General features: G+C 44.5%; 1 protein-coding gene across 5 annotated transcripts in view; it reads left to right on the plus strand.

The window, feature by feature from the left end:
- The window catches only part of LOC134354592 (serine/threonine-protein kinase PAK 4-like), a 220,052-nt gene that overhangs the window by 66,506 nt on the left and 134,341 nt on the right, over positions 1 to 19,205 (plus strand). Inside the window, exon 1 of one of the 5 annotated variants that reach the window (XM_063063578.1) lies at positions 5,819 to 5,977. The exons of 3 other annotated variants lie outside the window; for them this stretch is intronic. The gene's annotated coding sequence lies outside the window, so the exon portion shown is untranslated. Of the gene's footprint in view, positions 1 to 5,818; positions 5,978 to 19,205 lie in introns of those variants that run through there. One more of the 5 variants, XM_063063572.1, reaches the window with a different exon arrangement.

Here is a 19,205-nt window from a genome sequence, read left to right on the forward strand (position 1 = left end):
AATAACAAAAGAACACATTAAACATAAATACATGAGAAAGCTTATATACAGAGATTGTATGTTCATAAATTGATGTTAGCCACAGGAATGTCTGTACATAAGGTGACTGACCGGTAATGATAAAATAGTGGTAGTCGGGGGTGTGGAGGGGTGGGTTAGTGGGTGGAGGTGTTCATCAGCCTTACGGTTTGGGGAAAGTAACTTTTTGAGTCTGGTCCTGGTGTGGATGCTACATGGCCTCCTCCCTGGTGGGAGTGGGACAAACAGTCTATGAACAGGGTGTGAGGGATCCTTCGTGACGTTACTGGCCATTTTCTGACACCTTCCTGTATATACATCTTTGATAGTGGGTAGGTTGGTGCTGGTGATGCGTTGGACGGTTTTGACTACTCATTGTAGAGTCTTCTGTCTGCCACAGTGCAATTTCTGTACCGAGTAGTGCTGCAGCTGGTTGGGATGCTCTCTACTGCACATCTGTAGCACGATGTCTGTATAAATGTACATAGTCCAGCTCTCTTCAGCCTCCCCAGAAAGTGAGCTTTCCTGATTGTGTGTAGTGGGACTATGAGAGGTTGTGCAAGATGTGCACTCCCAGGAGTTTGAAACGACTCACAGTTCCCACTGCTGTGCCTTTGATGTAAAGAGGATTATGAGTGGTGCAAGTTCTCCTGAAGTCGATAACCGTCTCCTTTCCTCGTTCAGGAAGAGGTTATTTGTTTTGCCACCAGCCCTCGCGCTCTCCCACCTCTTCTGTAGGCATCTCATCATTGTTGATGAACCCAACCACTGCCATGTCATCAGTGAGCTTGACGTGTGATTACTTGTGTGTGTGTCTATGCAGTTACGTGGGAGCAGAATGTACAGCAATGGGTTCAGCGCACAACCTTGGAGGGGCATCTGTGTTGAGAACGATGGGAAGCAAGTTCTGCATCTTGATTATCTGAGGTCTTCTTGTTAGGAAGTCCAATCCACAGTTGTACAAAGGTATATTTAGCCAAGGAGTAGAAGTTTGTTCACCAAAGTCTGAGGGACAATAGTGGGAATAGAATTTTCTGAAAAATGTGTTTTAAAAAAAAGAAAAGTTAAGAAGATGAGGTAGAAGAGAAAAGATGAATTCTTAACAAACAGTTTGACAGCTTCAAAGGGTTTACTTCTTTTGAATAACTTATCATCGTCACCATCATCATTATCATATGCTGTTTTATGACGTGGGCAACGGTTGCCCTTTCAGGACCGTGGTTGTTCTTGGCAAATTCTGCAACAGAAGTGGTTTTCCATTGCCTCCTTCTGAACAGTGTCTTTACACAATGGGTGACCCCAGTCATTATCAATACTCTTCAGCCATTGCCTGCCTTGTGTCAGTGGTCACATAACCAGGACTTGTGATATACATCAACTGCTCATACGACCATCCACCACCTGTTCCCGTGGCTTCATGTGACCCTGATGGGGGTGGTGGTGGGCTAAGCAGGTGCTACACCTTGTCTAAGGGTGACCTGCGGGCTAGCGGAGGGAAGGAGTGCCTTTCACCTCCTTTGGTAGAGATGTCTCTCCACCCAACACTTTGAATAACTTATCACCTATACTAAAATACTTTGCTGTTTAGATTTCTCTTTCAAGGTTAAGTGTACTTAAGGTCTGAAAGATGCTAACTTTTCAACTTTAAATAATTACATTTATATATTTTCACTCTCCTCTCTCAGCACTCCTTGTCAGTATTGCAGCACTGAAGTAATTCTTGCAGTATTTTGGCAGTCAATGTACCCTTGCCAACATTATTAAAAAATTGGTTAGACCCTTCATAAATTGGGGGGCCATTCCATCGAGCATACTCCGTGCAGTCCACCACAAGCAGGACTTCCCAGTGGCCAGGCATTTTAATTCCGGTTCCCATTCCTGTTCCAACATGTTAGTCCATGTGCCACAATGAGGCCACCCTCAGGATGGAGGAGCAACACCTTGTATTTTGTTTGGGTAGTCTCCACCTAATGGCATGAATATCAATTTCCCTTCTCTTTGGGGATAAAATTCTCTCCCCCTCCCCTTTTCTTTTCCCCACTCTGTCCTCTTCTCACCTGCCTATCACCTTCCCTGGGTCCCTGCTCCTTCCCTTTCTCCCATGGTCCACTCTCCCCTTCTGTCAAATTATTCCTTTTCCAGCCCTTGACCTTTCCCACCCCTTCTTTCTCAGTCCTGAAGAAGGGTCTTGTCCTGAAACGATGACTGTCTATTCATTTCCATAGATGCTGCCTGACCTGCTGATTTCTTCCAGCATTTTGTGTCCGTGTTGCTTTGGATTTTCAGCATCTGCAGAATCTCTTGTGTTTATCATAAGACGTGTTTCAGAGGTAATAAAGGGCCACTCTTTTCCCTCTCTTTTAGAAAGCTAATTCTGAGAATAAGCCACGTCAGTGATGCTTCATTGTCGAGCACTCTCACATGGGTAGGAAGATCGTAGCATTGTGATCTATGCCAGTATTGGTTTTACGTTGCTAAGGAAATGCTGCACTGCCATCCTGTAGGTGTCTTGTTCAAACTTACCTGTCTGGAAAGTTAGCAGTACGTTTGGTTGTGGTGGCTTCTATAGGATCAAGAAAAGGTGCTACTGTCGTGTTTAAATGAATGTAAGATCCTGCTATACATTAAGGACAGAGTACTGTAGGTCCACTCCATCGGTGAGTTGTTTGTTGCCAGAGAAAGTGAAGGAGCTGTGCATCGTGCTGCTGCCTGAGTCGAAAGAGGCCTACAGTCTAATAGTGAGGGGCTGTCTTGGTCACTTTTATTGTGATTGCAAGACCTTTTTGGACATCGTTAATGTGGTATGCCGCAAGTTCCATTCGCCGATTTACTGGCAGAGAGCAGGGGTGGATGGCTAGGGTGCTGCGTGGTCTCGGTCCGAACGAGGACTAGGCCTCGAACCATGGTGTTGCCAGTTTACAGCTGCCAGGAGAGGGGCATTGAAGCTGATGTGTTGCACTGTGGGTGCTGTGGAGCGGCATCCAGGCTGGAGTTGGTGCTGCCCACCCACACGAGTACCCACTCTCAGTTGTGGTCGACTGCAGATTTCTGTGGCATTCAGTTGACTCAGCCTCAAGCCATAGTTGCCTGATTGCAGCCACCAGGAGAGAGGCGTAGAAGTTGGTGTGCCCACCCAGTGTTCATTTGACAGAATATAAGCTCTTTTGTGGTCGTCTGCAGATTTAGGTGGCATTGGGTGGCTTGAGTTTGGTCTCTTTTATTGTGTAGCTGTATCTTTCTATCTTATATGTGCTAAGTGTGCTTTGTGCTGTGTGTGACTGTCGGTATTGTATTGTGTTGGTAACGCTGTCTCGTTTGGCTGTATTCATGAGTAGTCAAAATGGCTGAATGACAATTAAACTGAATTGTCTGAGTGTTGTAGATGAACTTTTAAACCAACAGAAGAGGAACTGAACTTCCTAATGCTTTAACTTGGTACACATTTCTTATTCAAGAAGTAGCAATTGTTCCGAATATTATCTGGTTATGTGACCTTGATGTTTGCAACTTAATGCTCTATTTCATGTATTTGAAGGCTAATTTACAGATCATGAATGCGATTGTTTATTTCTCCACCATGATTAGAGCTAACTTTAAGCAGGTTACCATAAAACCATACGACATAAGAGCAGAAATAGGCCATTTGGCCCATCAATTCTGCTCCACCATTCCATCATGGATGATTTATTATCCCTCTCAGCACCATAAGGCTTAGGAGCAGATTGAGGCCATTTAGACTATCAACTCAGCTCTGCTATTCAATCATTGCTGATTTATTATTCCTCCCAACCTTATTTTCCTGCCTTCTCCCTGTAACCTTTGATGCCCTGACTAAGCAGGAACCTATTAACTTCTGCTTTAAATATACCCAATGACTTGGTCTCCACAACCGTCTGTGACAATGAATTTCACAGATTCAATGACCTCGGGCTAAAGAAATTCCTCCTCATCTCTGTTCTAAAGCGACGTCCTTCTATTCTGAGGCTGTGCCAGGACAGTCATCTGCCTGGCAGGTGCACAGCCATCTGTTTCAAACTTTCCTAAGATTGAAATAGGAAGCTTCCATCACAAAACTCATTCAGCTAATTGCGTTTTCTTTTACAGAATGTAACAGGCTTATTTTTGTTTATTCCACTCCATAGATGCTCCCCCTGACCTGCTGAGTTCCTCCAGCATTTGTGAGTGTTCAATGAGTCATAGAGAAGTACACCACAGAAACAGGCCCTTTGGCCCATCTAGTCCATGCTGAACCATTTAAACTGCCTAGTCCCATCAACTTGCACCAGGACCATAGCCCCGCATATCCCTACCATCCATGTACCTATCCAAACTTCTCTTAAAAGTTGAAATTGAACTTGTATGCACCACTTGTGCTGGCAGCTCATTCCACACTCTCACCACCCTCTGAGTGAAGGAGTTTCCCCTCGTGTTCCCCTTAACTTCTCACCTTTCACTCTTAACCCATGACCTCAGGTTGAATTCCCACCTAACCTCAGTGGAAAACGCTTTCGTGCATTTACCCTATCTATACCCCTCATAATTTTGCATACCCCTATCAGATCTCGCCTCCGTCTTCTATGTTCCAAATAATAAAGTCCTAACCTATTTAATCCTTCCTTCTAACTCAGGTCTTCCAGACCTGGCAACATCCATGTAAATTTTAAATTTACAGAAAATAACAAGTTTATTATTATTGTGTAACAATAACATACTGCTTTTTTTTGTTCTCTCGCAATCCTGATGAAAACTTTGTCAATTATTTGCACTCTTTAAGTTCTTGCGTTCAGAAAATAGTGGAAATCTGATCTGGTGCATGGCAGAAAGAGAATGAAATAGCCAGTATTTTATTGTTATAATGAGTTAAAATAACAGGTGTGTTCCTCAAGATTTCTAGCATCTACAGACTTTCTTGTGTTTAAGGATCCAATGCGTCATCAGACAGTGCTGTTAACCTACTGTTGTTCAAGCTATCCTGTTTTATATTTAACCGTTTTCAATTCTCTTTCTTCCTCCTCCTCCTCCTCCTCCTTTGAGTTAATTCCTAAGTCATATAAAAATACAGCATCAAAAAGCCTTTTTTGGTTCATTGTCCATGCCAGTATCTATGCTGTACACAAACATATCCTCCTGACCTTATTTTGACCTTATAAATGAACTGCTTTCTTTCTTCACGTGAGTGGGTACAGGAGCCTCAGGTCCCACATCACCAGGCTCAGGAGCAGTTCAACCATCAGGCTGCTGATCACTCCACTCACCTCAGCTCTGAGCTGATTCCTCAGCCTACAGACTCACTTCCAAGGACTCATGTTCTCAATATTATAATTTTTTATATTTGCTCGGATTTTTTTACACATTGGTTGTCAGTCTTTGTGTATATTTTTCATTGATTCTGTTGCATTTCTTTGTTCTACTGTGAATGCCCACAAGAAAATGAATCTCAGTGTAGTATATGGTACTGTACTTTGATATTAAGTTTACTTTGAACTAGTTCACTTAAAGGCATCTACACTGTTTAACTCCACCATGTCGTCTGTTAGCAAAGTTTCTCTCCCCTTTATTGAAGGCAGTATAGTTGCTGAGGCTTCTGAGAATTTGTTTTGTCTTTGACAGACAATCTTTAAAAATGTTTTTCAGCAGAACTCGCCCATCTCCTGTTTCTCTTTCCAAAGCAGTCTGCCATGTACCAGATCATGTTTCCATTACTTTCTGAACTCCGGAGCATACACAGTGCAAATAACTGGCAGCATTTTCATCAGGATTGCGAGAGAACCGACAAGAGCCAGTATAGAGCAAAACAGCAGCAGTGTAATAGATGGAATAGAACTCTGTGTTTAGAGAGCACAGCATCAGACCTCAAAGCAGAAAATGTTGTAAACATTGGTCAGGTCAAACTGCATCTGCAAAGAAGGAAATAGATTTGACGTTCAGGTTGTTGACCTCTTGCTTGCACTGGATAAAGGTGAGCTAATGTAGTTCTGCTTTGATTGGAGAAGCAAATTTGAATGTTGAAAATGAATCACCTTGAAGCAATTTAGTTAACACTTGAGAACAGTGATCTTATTTGTAGTAAAATTTGCAAAATGTGGTGGAGGGGGGGAATGTGTGTTGCCAGTAATTGGTTTGTGTTTCTTGATCTTTGCAGACTTTGGAATCAGAATCAGGTTTAGTATCACTGACATATGGTGTGAAATTTGTTTTTTGGCAGCAGTACATTGCAATACATAAAAAAAGCTATAAATTACTGTGAGAAGTGTGTGTGTGTATGTATGTGTATATATGTATAATATTAACTGAAATAAGTAATGCAAAAAGAGAGGGAAAAGATAGTAGGATAGTGTTCATAGGTTCACTATCTATTTAGAAATTGAATGTTGGGTCACAAACAAGAAAATCTGTAGATGTTGGAAATCCAAGCAACACACACAAAATGCTGGAGGGACTCAGCAGGCCAGGCAGCGTCTCTAGAAAAGATGTGTGTTCCTCAAATGTTGAGTGTGTGTCTTCAAGCTCCCATGTCTCCTCCCTGATGGTAGCAGTGAGAAGAGGACATGTCTAGGGTGATGGGGGGGCGGTGAGGGTCTTAATAACAGATGCCACCTTTTTGAGGCATCCGCGTTTGAAGATTTCCTCATTGCCCATGATGAAGATGGCTGAGTTTGCTACTTTCTGCAGCTTTTTCCAATCCTGTGCAGTGGCCTTCCCCCACCCCCGCAACCAGTGAGAATGCTCAACACGGTTCATCTGTAGAAATGTGTATCTAATAAAGTAGCCACTGAATGTAGATCCAAGGGTGGGGGTGGAAAACATAGAAATGGATACCAGTATTTTGTAATCGATTCATCTGAGTAAGAACTCTGTAGCTCGTCATCTTGGGGAAATGAGTAAAGGCATTAAGTATTACTACAAAGTAAAGCAGACTTTGGATCCACACTGGTTCAGGAGCCTGATGGTTGTGGGGTAATAACTGTTCCTGAACCTGGTGGTGTGGGACCTGAGGCTCATTGTGGTGAGTGAAGTTACCCACACTGGTTCAGGAGCCTGATGGTTGTGGGGTAATAACTGTTCCTGAACCTGGTGGTGTGGGACCGGAGGCTCATTGTGGTGAGTGAAGTTACCCACACTGGTTCAGGAGCCTGATGGTTGTGGGGTGATAACTGTTCCTGAACCTGGTGGTGTGGGACCTGAGGCTCATTGTGGTGAGTGAAGTTATCCACACTGGTTCAGGAGCCTGATGGTTGTGGGGTAATAACTGTTCCTGAACCTGGTGGTGTGGGACCTGAGGCTCATTGTGGTGAGTGAAGTTATCCACACTGGTTCAGGAGCCTGATGGTTGTGGGGTAATAACTGTTCCTGAACCTGGTGGTGTGGGACCTGAGGCTCATTGTGGTGAGTGAAGTTATCCACACTGGTTCAGGAGCCTGATGGTTGTGGGTAATAACTGTTCCTGAACCTGGTGGTGTGGGACCTGAGGCTCATTGTGGTGAGTGAAGTTATCCACACTGGTTCAGGAGCCTGATGGTTGAGGGTTAATAACTGTTCCTGAACCTGGTGGTGTGGGACCTGAGGCTCATTGTGGTGAGTGAGGTTATCCACACTGGTTCAGGAGCCTGATGGTTGTAGGGTAATAACTCTTGTACCTCCAGTCCAATGGTAGTGAGAAGAGAGTACGAACTGAAAGGTGGGGGTCCTTGATGACAGATGCTGCTTTCTAGTGGCAGTGCTCCATGTAGGTGTGCTCAGTGATGGGTAGGGCTTTGCCTGTGATGGACTGGGAGCAGAGAGCGGAGAAAGAAATTTGCCTCTAGTCAAGAGCCAAACATATGTAAGAAGAAACCCCCACTAACTGTGATGGGGGGGGGGCGGTGGCTCTAACCAGTAGTTGTAGTTATATGTTTAATTATTTACTTAGTTATCTGGATAGGTGGATGTTTGATGGATAGACAGGCGTTCGGAAAGACAGATGTTTGATGGATATATATACTTTATACTTCATTGTCACCAAACAATTGGTACTAGAACATACAATCATCACAGTGATATTTGATTCTGCGCTTCCCACTCCCTGGATTACAAATATTAAATGTTAAAAATAGTTAAAATTAGTAAATATTAAAAATTTAAATTATGAATCATAAATAGAAAATAGAAAAATGAGAAGGAAGGTAGTGCAAAAAAAACCGAGAGGCAGGTCCGTATATTTGGAGGGTACGGCCCAAATCCAGGTCAGGATACGTTCAGCAATCTTATCACAGTTGGAAAGAAGCTGTTCCCAAATCTGGCCGTACGAGTCTTTAAGCTCCTGGACCTTCTCCCGGAGGGAAGAGGGGCGAAAAGTGTGTTTGGCTGAGTGGGTCGTGTCCTTGATTATCCAGGCAGCACTGCTTCGACAGCGTACGATGTAAAGTGAGTCCAAGGATGGAAAATTGGTTTGTGTGATGTGCTGGACCGTGTTCATGATCTTCTGCAGCTTCTTCCGGTCTTGTACGGGACAACTTCCATACCAGGTTGTATACTTTGATGCATACTTCTGAAGGTTTTAAAAGACAATAGTTTTAATCCTGTTGATATCTTGTGGTTGTTTTGTGTTCCTTTGGATGGTTGCACCCTGTCACAAATTCTGTTTAAGAACTGAATAAATTTCCAACCTGATGACACTGAATGGAAAAGGGCAGGGTTCGCCATTCATGTGGGTAATGAAGGAGGAACTAACTCTATGCTCAGTTACTGTGCCAAGCTCCCTCTGGGCAGTTGAAGGAATATCAGACATTGGGAATATGGCTGGATTCCCTGGTCTGGCAGCACTTCACAATTGAGCTGGTTTGTAGTGCAGCTTAAAATCAAAACCACAAAAGAAAGGGAAATCTATTTGACATGTTAACTTTCCTGTCCCACCTATTACTTATTGCCCATTACGCCACTGGATTTTAGGGCAGCAATGAAGGTCTGCTATCTCTGGCAGTGTCCAGGGCTTCCTTCATTGTGTCAATAGTTTCCTCTCAGTCATGCAAGTCCCGGGTGGAGACTCAGGAATACCGTCACACTCAGATGTAGAAGGATTCTTCATTGCTGTTTCAGTAACAACTCTGTTTGACCTGTCAGGGTTGTTAGCCTCGAGCTGACCCCCTGCCACCCGAACCTGGAGGACCGGTGGACCACTAGCCTTTGGCCTGTTTGGCATGGGTGACCTAATCAAGAGCCAATGCATAAAGCCCTGACTCCCACCAATGTATCTCTCCGGGTCATTGAGGTACGCAAGCCTCCAAACCCTACGACAAGGTTGTGGCCTTCTTGGAGGTTGCTGTCCCAAGGTTAAAATGGAATAGTTCAGATTCTTAGCCTCTCCTGGCAAATTTGTTGTTTTGAAACCAGTACCCATCTATTCTCACTTGTGATGAACTGCCTTCATTGTTCACAGTGTTCTCCTGAATTGGGGATCACCCCTGTTCACCCTGAAAGGTTGACAGTGAGCTTCTCGATGCATGGCACTTTAATTCTGTATCGCACTCCCTTTCGACTTCTTGCACAGCTCTAAAAAGGCCCAATGCAAACTCAGGGAACAGTTTCTCCACTCCGAACCAGGCGTGTTAGATCCCAGAGCACTAAATTTCACAATTTCGGATCCACCCTTTCCAGTTAAAATCAAAAATGACCGGCTTTAATAAAAAGCAACAAAATGTAATTCTGTTTTCTCTCTTCTCTGATGCTGCCTGACATGCTATATATTTCAACTGCTGTACCTGTCAGAAATAATTCAGACAATGCCTAGCTCGGGCGGTTGATGGTTGGATTGAGTTGTTCTCCGGTCTTGCAAAAGTTTCGTTGCCATATGAGGAGACATCAACAATGTGCTGCTGATTGGGGTGTGTCCTCCAAACACTTGGCCTTTATATACTTATCAATCAGCTGATTGGTTGTCATTTCGGAAACTCAGTTGTGATGTAGGGAGGAAATATCTTAGCTGTTTGCCTGTGTGGCAAACTTCTTGTGTTGTGGTCTGGAATTTTGCCTGGATTGTCTCATAAGTAGGATAGAGATGTAGACCTTGATCCAATAAGCCAGTGCACTAAGTTTGCCACTTAGTCAGCAGCGAGGTTTCCACATAAAGGGGATACCTAATAAAATGGCCACTGAGTGTAAATTGATTGGGTGTAATTATTAAGTAAAGCTGATTTAAATTATTTTGGGGAATTGGTGTATCTACAGGGGTAACCTGAATAAATTATTATGCAACAGAACTATGGAGTTTGAAGTTGAAGCATCAGCCTTGTGTGTGAACCTTGTATCCTGTGTTTAAATATTTTGTATCTTATGTAGCGAGAACAATGCTAGGTTAATAATTACAGCAACTTTTTATTTGTAACTATTGCATTGGTGTTTGGACTGTCTCCCAGGGGAAACAATGTTGCCATCCATTCTGTCAGAAGCTTCAATAATTTTCAGTTTGGCCCTTAGCATTGTTAGAATGCATCCCAGAAATTTGAGATTTCTAGCTAGCCTCTTTCCCCTCCCCCCGCCAATTTCTTACTCAGACATCTTTCCCTTTCCTTCTCAGTCCTGAAGAAGGGTCTCGGCCTGAAACATTGACTGTTTAGTCTTTTCCATAGATGCTGCCTGACCTGCTGAGTTCTTCCAGCATTTTATGTGTGTTGCTTTGGATTTCCAGCATCTGCAGACTTTCTCATGTTTGTGGTTGAGTATTAAACCTCTGATTGGGTGTTTTTAAAATAACATGCAGGGAATATTTATTTCATCATCATCATCATTATGTGCCATGTCGTATGACATTGGGGATCATGGTCTTTCCATGACCATGATTGTTCTTGGCAAATTTTTCTACCGAAGTAGTTTGCCATTGCCTTCTTCTGGGCAGTGTCCTTACTAGATGGGTGACTACAGTCATTATCAATACTCTTCAGAGGTTGTCTGCCTGGCGTCAATGGTTGCATAACCGGAAGTTGTGATGTGTACCAGCCGCTCATGTGACCATCCACCACTTGCTCCCATGGCTTCATGTGACTGTGATCCGGCGGGGTAGTGGGGAGGCTAAGCAACTGCTACACCCTGCCCAAAGGTGACTTGTAGGCTAGTGGAGGGAAGGAGCACCTTACACCTCCTTTCGCAGAGACTTATCTCCACCCTGTCACCCAAGTATTTATTTCAGTGTGTCGTAATTGCTGTCCTAGATTTCAGAAACTTAGCACTTAAGAAAGTTGAATAATAATATCAGATTGTTACAGTACTACATTTTATTTTTTATTTAGTGATACAGCACAAAGTAAGCTGTTCTAGCTCTTTGAGCCTTGCCACCCCAACCACTTTCGTCAACCCCAATTTTTAACCCTAACCTGATAACGGAACAACTTAATCTACCTGGCACATCATTGGGCTCTGGGAGGAGCCTGGAGCACCCAGGCAAAACTCACATGCTCCACGGGGAGAATGTACTGACTACTTACAGATGGCAGTGCAAGTGGTGTGTGCGAGCTCATCTTCAATGTTTGGCTAGGTACATGGATGGTAGAGGTATGGACGGCTCTGGTCGTGGTGCAGATTGATGGGAGTAGCTATTTTAAGTGTTTCAGAATGGACTAGGAGCCTGTTTCTGTGCTGTACTTTTCTATGACTCAATGACTTCGGAATTGAACTCTGAATTCCGACGACCCAAGCTGCAATAGCAACGTCCTCATTGCTGTGCTACCATAGTGCCTGATTCTCCTACAAAACTCGCATCAAAAAAGCTACTCCTCTGTTTGAACTTTGTAGTTATTAACATGGTCTACAGATTGTGAAGGCTGTACTCAAAGAATCTGGAGCATCACACATAAGATGCTGGAGGAACTCAGCAGGCCAGGCAGCAGCTATGGAAATGGTCGACATTTCAGGCCAAAACCCTTCTTCAGGACTGAGAAGGTGAGGGGAGGAGAGGAAGAAGTACAAGTGGCAGGTGATAGGTGAAAGCAGGAGAGGGGGAGGGGTGAAGTATAGAGCTGAAAAGTTGATTGGTGAAAGAGATAAAAGGGCTGGAGAAGGGGGAATCTGATAGGAGAGGATAGAAGATCATGGGAGAATCGACGTTCATGCCATCAGGTTGGAGGCTAGCCAGACGGAACATAAGATGTTGCTCCTCCAACCTGAGTGTGGCCTCATTATGGAAGTGGAGGAGGCCATGGACTGGTATGTCAGAATGGGAAGTAGAATTGAAGTGGGTGGCCACCGAAAATCCTGCTTTTTGTGGCAGGCACAGTGAAGCAGTCTCCCAATCTAAGTCTGATCTCACCAATATACAGGAGGCCATAGCGGGAGCACAGGATACAGTAGATGACCCCAACAGATTCACAGGTGAAGTGTCGCCTTACCTGGGAGGACTGTTTGAAGCCCCGAACGGTAGTGAGAGAAGAGGTGTAGGAGCAGGTATGATACTTGTCCACTTGCAAGAATAAGTACCAGGAGGGAGAAAAGTGGGGAGGGATAGTTTGGTAAAGAAATCGCATAGGGAGCAATCCTTGCAGAAAATGGGAGGGAGAGGGAAAGTGGTGCTTGGTGGTGGGATCCTGTTGGAGATGGCAGAAGTTACGGAAAATTGTGTGCTGGATATGGAGGTTTATGAGATGGTAGGTGAGGACAAGGGAACCCTATTCCTGGTGTGGCAGTGAGAGATGGGGTGAGGGCAGCGTTGATCGTGAAAGAGGGAAAGCCCCTTACTTTCAAGAAGGAGGACATCTCAGTGTGGAATGAAAAACCTCATCCTGTGAGTATATGCGGTAGAGACAGGGGAACTGAGAAAAAGGAATGGCATTTTTCTGGAATGAAAAGCTCAAGTTGTCAGGTATAATGAGGTTCACTGTGAATTTTAGTAGACCATTTGCCATTGGGTATGTGTTTCTGCTAAATACATTCCCGCCCTCAACAAAGTGCCAGCAGGCACTCTGCATGGATAATCACTGGCTGTCGACAGACTGTGGGGATCCCGCCCACACTTCGCATGCCTCCTGAAGCCAGCTGTGGCAGGCTGTTTGCTGTATGGGCTGAGGTTATCTGAAGCTGTGGTCTGCAACTAACGGGTCCCTGAATCAATGCAGACAATTCTATCTCCTTCTGATCACAATTCTATCTCCTTTACCATAGCATTGGAGAGGGGTAAGAACAGACAAGTTAGGGAAATGTTTAACTGGAGTAAGGGGAAATATGAGGCTATCAGGCAGGAACTTCGAAACGTAAATTAGAAACAAATGTTCTCAGAGAAATGTGTGGAAGAAATGTGGCAAATGTTCAGGGGATATTTCTGTGGGGTGCTGCAGAGGTACATTCCAGTGAGACAGGGAAAGGATGGTAGGGTACAGGAACCGTGGTGTACAAAGGCTGTTGTAAGTCTAGTCAAGGAGAAAAGTAGAGCTTACGAAACGTTCAAAACACTAGGTAATGATAAAGATCTAGAAGATTATAAGGCTAGCAGAAAGGACCTTAAGAATGAAATTAAGAGAGCCAGAAGGGGCCTTGAGAAGGCCTTGGTGGACAGGATTAAGGAAAACCTCAAGGCATTCTACAAGTATGTGAAGAGCAAGAGGATAAGACGTGAAAGAATAGGACCAATTAAGTGTGACAGTGGAAAAGTGTGTATGGACCCAGAGGAGATAGCAGAGGTACTTAATGAATACTTTGCTTCAGTATTCACTACGGAAAAGGATCTTGGCGATTGTAGGGATGACTTGCAGCGGACTGAAAAGCTTGAGCATGTAAATATTAAGGAAGAGGATGCGCTGGAGCTGTTGGAAAGCATCAAGTTGGATAAGTCACTAGGACCAGATGGGATGTACCCCAGGCTACTATGGGAAGCGAGGAAGGAGATTGCTGAGCCTCTGGCGATGATCTTGGCATCATCAATGAGGACAGGAGAGGTTCCAGAGGATTGGAGGGTTGCTGATGTTGTTCCCTTATTCAAGAAAGGGAGTAGAGAGAGCCCAGGAAATTATAGACCAGTGAGTCTTACTTCTGTGCTTGGTAAGTTGATGGAGAAGACCCTGAGAGGCAGGATTTATGAACATTTGGAGAGGCATAATATGATTAGGAATAGTCAGCATGGCTTTGTCAAAGGCAGGTCGTGCCTTAGGAGCCTGATTGAATTTTTTGAGGATGTGACTAAACACATTGATGAAGGTAGAGCCATAGATGTAGTGTATATGGATTTCAGCAAGGCATTTGACAAGGTACCCCATTCAAGGCTTATTGAGAAAGTACGAAGGCCTGGGATCCAAGGGGACCTTGCTTTGTGGATCCAGAGCTGGCTTGCCCACAGAAGGCAAAGAGTGGTTGTAGATGGGTCATATTCTGCATGGAGGTCAGTGACCAGTGGTGTGCCTCAGGGATCTGTTCTGTGGCCCCTACTCTTTGTGATTTTTATAAATGACCTGGATGAGGAAATGGAGGGTTGGGTTAGTAAATTTGCTGATGACACAAATGTTGGGGGTGTTGTGGATAATGCGGAGGGCTGTCAGAGGTTACAGCGGGACATTGATAGGATGCAAAACTGGGTTGAGAAGTGGCAGATGGAGTTCAACCCAGATAAGTGTGAGGTGGTTCATTTTGGTGGGTCAAATATGATGGCAGAATGTAGCATTAATGGTAAGACTCTTGGCAGTGTGGAGGATCAGAGGGCTGTTGGGGTCCAAGTCCATAGGACACTCAAAGCTGCTACGCATGTTGACTGTATGGTGAAGAAGGCATATTGTGCATTGGCCTTCATCAATCATGGGATTAAGTTCAAGAGTCGAGAGATAATGTTGCAGCTATATAGGACCCTGGTCAGACCCCACTTGGAGTACTGTGCTCAGTTCTGGTCGCCTCACTACAGGAAGGATGTAGAAACCATAGAAAGGGTGCAGAGGAGATTTACAAGGATGTTGCCTGATTGGGGAGCATGCCTTATGAGATTAGGTTAAGTGAACTCAGCCTTTTCTCCTTGGAGCGACGGAGGATGAGAGGTGACCTGATAAATGTGTACAAGATAATGAGAGGCATTGATCGTGTGGATAGTCAGGAGGCTTTTTCCCAGGGCTGAATTAGCTAGCATGAGAGGGCACAGTTTTAAGGTGCTTGGAAGTAGGTACAGAGGAGATGTCGGGGTAAGTTCTTTACACAGAGAGTGGTGAGTGCGTGGAATGGGTTGCCGGTGGCAGTGGTGGAGGCGGAAATGATAGGGTCTCTTAAGAGACTCCTGATAGCTAGATAGAGCTTAGAAAAATAGAGGGCTATGGGTAAGCCTAGGTAGTTCTAAGGTAAGGACATGTTCGGCACAGCTTTGTGGGCCAAAGGGCCTGTATTGTGCTGTAGGTTTTCTATGTTCTACACAAAATGTTGGAGGAACTCAAAAGGCCATGCAGCATCTAGGAAAGGAGTACAGTTGATGTTTCAGGCCAAAACCCTTCGTCGGGATACAGGGTCCCTGAAGCGGCTGCAGCGATGACTGGCTTCGTGGCTGTGGACTCACTTTTGTGATCTTCAGTTCTGAATGTTATTTGCTTACTTTTACCGTTGGCACGATTTTTTTTCCTACATATTGGGCGGTGTACTTTGAACGTGAGATCTACTGGGGCATTGTTCAGAATCTGAACAGGGCAGCTAATTTGCCAGAAGGTTCCTGCTGCTATATGTATGGAGTTTGTACATTCTCCCCGTGACTGACTGGGTTTTCTCCGGGTGCTCTGTTTTCCTCCCACAGTCTAAAGATGTACAGGTTAGTAGGTTAATTGGTCACATGGGTGTAATTTGGTGGCACAGACTCACTGGGCCAGAAGGCTGTATCTCTAAATAAAATATTTTTTAAAAGTTTCAACACTAGATCTAGGCAGATGCCCCCATTGCTAAGGGAATGTTGCACAGATGGTGGTTCTGCCACTGAATAGGATAACAAGTGGATATTATTCTCCTGTACCTAATAAAGTGGCAATTGAGTGTGTGTCTGTGGTCTTCTGCTGGTTGACTGACTTACTGTCACTTTCCTGTCAGTTTGAACCTGTCTGTTCTCCTCTGACCTCTCTCATTAACAAGACATTTTTGCCCACAGAACTGCCACTCAATGGATTTTTTTTTGTTTGTCACACCATTCTCTGTAAACTAGAGACTGTTGTGAGTGAAAACCCCAGGAGGTCAGCAGTTTCTGAGGTACTCAAAGCCCCCATCTGGCACCGACAAGTCAAAGTCACTTAGATCGCAGTTCTTCCCCATTCTGATGTTTGGTCTGAACAACAACTGACCCTGTTGACCGTGTCTCATGCTTTTATGCATTGAGTTGCTACCTCATGATTGGTCATGAAACTTCATGATATTTGCTTTAGCAAGCAGGTGTACAGGTGTCTCTAATAAAGTGACCACTGAGTGTACATTTACAAGTATTAATAGTTAGCTGTGGTGTGTTGGTCAGCAGGCGATATGCAACAAAAGGCAACAACAGAATCAGAATCAGGTTTATTATCACCGGCATGTGACGTAAAATTCGTTAACTTTGCAGCAGCAGTTCGATGCAATGCATAATCTAGCAGAGAGAAAAAAATAAATAAAATTTTAAAAAATAATAATAAATAAACAAGTAAATCAATTACGTATACTGAATAGATTAATAAAATGTGCACAAACAGAAATACTGTATATTAAAAAAAAGTGAGGTAGTGTCCAAGGGTTCAATGTCCATTTAGGAATCAGATGGCAGAGGGGAAGAAGCTGTTCCTGAATCGCTGAGTGTGTGTCTTCAGGCTTCTGTACCTCCTCCCTGATGGTAACAGTGAGAAAAGGGCATGCCCTGGGGGTTGGAGGTCTTTAATAATGGACGCTCCCTAAAGATGTCCTGGGTACTTTGTAGGCAAGTGCCCAAGATGGAGCCGACTAAATTTACAACCCTCTGCAGCTTCTTTCGGTCCTGTGCAGTAGCCCCTCCATACCAGACAGTGATGCAGCCTGTCAGAATGCTCTCCACGGTACACCTATAGAAGTTTTTGAGTGTATTTGTTGACATGCCAAATCTCTTCAAACTCCTAATAAAGTATAGCCATATTCAACAGTTAAAAAATTAAAGAATAAAGTTAGAGGTTAAAGTACAGATATGGAGTAGAAGTGCATAAATACATAAATACCAGCATGTATTTGCAATGTAAACATCAGTATGAAAAGCAGTTTAAAGTGATTGAGGTGATAGAAAGGGTGGGGAGGGGCTAACTAGAATGGTTGATCAGATTAACTGCATTATAAAAATTGGTCAATACTGATATATTTGAAAAACTGTATTTTTCTTTTATGATATAAGAATTTCTTCACAACTCCTCCCTCCCAGCTCAACTAAAATAAAATGAAAACAACAGGAATTCTGCAGATGCTGGAAATTCAAGCAACATACATCAAAGTTGCTGGTGAACGCAGCAGGCCAGGCAGCATCTATAGGAAGAAGCGCAGTCGACGTTTCAGGCCGAGACCCTTCGTCAGGACTAACTGAAGGAAGAGTGAGTAAGGGATTTGAAAGCTGGAGGGGGAGGGGGAGATGCAAAATGATAGGAGAAGACAGGAGGGGGAGGGATAGAGCCGAGAGCTGGACAGGTGATAGGCAGAAGGGGGTACGAGAGGATCATGGGACAGGAGGTCCGGGAAGAAAGACGGGGGGGGGGGTGACCCAGAGGATGGGCAAGAGGTATATTCAGAGGGACAGAGGGAGAAAAAGGAGAGTGAGAGAAAGAATGTGTGCATTAAAAAGAGTAACAGATGGGGTACGAGGGGGAGGTGGGGCCTAGCGGAAGTTAGAGAAGTCAATGTTCATGCCATCAGGTTGGAGGCTACCCATACGGAATATAAGGTGTTGTTCCTCCAACCTGAGTGTGGCTTCATCTTTACAGTAGAGGAGGCCGTGGATAGACATGTCAGAATGGGAATGGGATGTGGAATTAAAATGTGTGGCCACTGGGAGATCCTGCTTTCTCTGGCGGACAGAGCGTAGATGTTCAGCAAAGCGGTCTCCCAGTCTGCGTCGGGTCTCGCCAATATATAAAAGGCCACATCGGGAGCACCGGACGCAGTATATCACCCCAGTCGACTCACAGGTGAAGTGATGCCTCACCTGGAAGGACTGTTTGGGGCCCTGAATGGTGGTAAGGGAGGAAGTGTAAGGGCATGTGTAGCACTTGTTCCACTTACACGGATAAGTGCCAGGAGGGAGATCAGTGGGGAGGGATGGGGGGGATGAATGGACAAGGGAGTTGTGTAGGGAGCGATCCCTGCGGAATGCAGAGAGAGGGGGGGAGGGAAAGATATGCTTAGTGGTGGGATCCCGTTGGAGGTGGCGGAAGTTACAGAGAATAATATGTTGGACCCGGAGGCTGGTGGGGTGGTAGGTGAGGACCAGGGGAACCCTATTCCTAGTGGGGTGGTGGGAGGATGGAGTGAGAGCAGATGTACGTGAAATGGGGGAGATGCGTTTAAGAGCAGAGTTGATAGTGGAGGAAGGGAAGCCCCTTTCTTTAAAAACTCTTCCTTCAGTTAGTCCTGACGAAGGGTCTCGGCCTGAAACGTCGACTGCGCTTCTTCCTATAGATGCTGCCTGGCCTGCTGCGTTCACCAGCAACTTTGATGTATGTTGCTTAAAATAAAATGAAGCTGCATTAAAGGAAATTTCAAAATAAGATTTTAACTTTATATTAACACCTCTCGGTAACTTGATGGCAGAAACTCTGTAATACATTTTGCTTTCAGTGCAGCATCTGGCCCATCTTATTTTAAGTACACAGTGTGTTATAGGAGGCAGCCTGTAAGGAACTGCATGTAAGTGCTGTCTAGTTCAGCTCTTTGGTTGGTGCTTTTGTACGAAGTGTGACAGGATGAGAAGCACTGTGGGGTTCCAGGAAGTGCACCAGAAAAATATTTTTTAATATACTTTCGGCTTTCTTCCGTGAACCAGCTGAAGGCAGTTGGCAGCATCAGCTGCATTCTTGAGCATTTTGCATGTAGATGAGTTACACCAGTTCTCTTGGAATATAGTACTGAGATCAGTTTTGGGCCCCTTATCAGAAAGGAAGTGCTGACATTGAAGAGGGTTCAAAGGAGGTTCACGAAAATGATTCCAGTCTCGAAAAGCTTGTCATATGAGGAGCATTGGTGACTCTAGGCTTGTAATTGCTGGAATTTAGAAGAATGAAGGGGACTTCATTGAAACC

This window comes from Mobula hypostoma, chromosome 12 (assembly GCF_963921235.1).
Source record: "Mobula hypostoma chromosome 12, sMobHyp1.1, whole genome shotgun sequence".
Lineage (NCBI taxonomy): Eukaryota > Metazoa > Chordata > Chondrichthyes > Myliobatiformes > Myliobatidae > Mobula > Mobula hypostoma.